We start from the raw sequence: 1,292 nt of genomic DNA, 5'->3' as shown, positions 1-1,292 counted from the left end.
CATACACACCTTCACAGTTTTCTCATTGTATTTAAGTTATTACATTTTTTTATAAAACCAATATTTTTATACATTCTTCTTTTTATTTAAGTGCTAAGTTTAAGTTATGCCACCAAATCACTCACTCTCACGCCCTATTACCAAAATGCCATTAAATTATTATCGCAACACTTTAAGATGCTCTAAAACCACACATACACACACACGCGGAATCGAAATGAAAATCAAAAGAATTCAAATTTCTCTAATAAGTTTTCACCTAAAGAAAAAAAAAAATGCATGAAAAAATGATGGGAAATACTTTCACTAAATAATGAAGTTTTTTTCCAACGAAAAATAAAATAAAAAAATTAAAAAAAAAACTATTTAAAATCAAATGGATGTATTTTATTTATTAAACAATTGTAATGGGTCATCTCTAATGTATCGGGCAGTAGGTCATAAAAGAGAATTTGATATGATGAAAAATAATGGAATAGTTAGGCTTTGGATGCGCAGCTGGAAGTTTATGTAAGATAGCTACTAACCTCGTTGGCCAGCGGTGCATTTTGTTGCTGAACAGATATAGGAAAGAGATTTAATCTCGTAGGTATAAGATTTCTCTCCACTTAAGAGGCACCACAAAAATTTACGATAGGAGATCGGGACATTATAGACCCGAAATTCCTGACAACTGCTAAGAATATGTTCATTTGTGTCCACTCTTTCTTCTGCATAGTCACTCTGCAGAATTAAGCGTTTTCCTGCCCCAGTGACTTCTGTGGGAATTGTTGCTTCGGATTTACTGAAAGAAAGAGAGAGAGAGAGAGAAATACTTTTTCAAGTTGACTAATGAACATGTAGACAAGGGAATGTTGGTTTTGTCTTTTTATTCAGGTGGCTCTCAGAACGCTTTTGTTTGGTCAACATGCCGATTGAGCCAGTAGATCCACTTGACTTCAAACACATTCAGTCGTTTTTTATACCCTACAACACTATGTGTTGGGGGTATTAAATGTTTGATTTTGCCAAAAATTATGTAACACCTCGAAATATTGGTTTCCCACATAGGAAAGTATATATGGATCTAGCAATGTATGTCCGTCCGTCCGTCCGTCTGTCCATGTTAATTTGTAATCAATCTACAGGTCGCAATTATTGCCCGATCTTCACGAAATTTAGAATGGAGGTGGGGATAGGGTCAGAATAGAACCCTATTTCTTTTGGAGATGATCGCATAATATTTAGGAGTTGAAATGAACCAAAAACTGATTTTGCAGTTGCTCTACAGGTCGCAGTTATAGACCAATCGA

The sequence above is a fragment of the Musca domestica genome, unplaced genomic scaffold (genome assembly GCF_030504385.1).
Source record: "Musca domestica strain aabys unplaced genomic scaffold, Musca_domestica.polishedcontigs.V.1.1 16, whole genome shotgun sequence".
Taxonomy (NCBI): Eukaryota; Metazoa; Arthropoda; class Insecta; order Diptera; family Muscidae; genus Musca; species Musca domestica.
Note: the sequence above shows the minus strand (reverse complement) of the source record.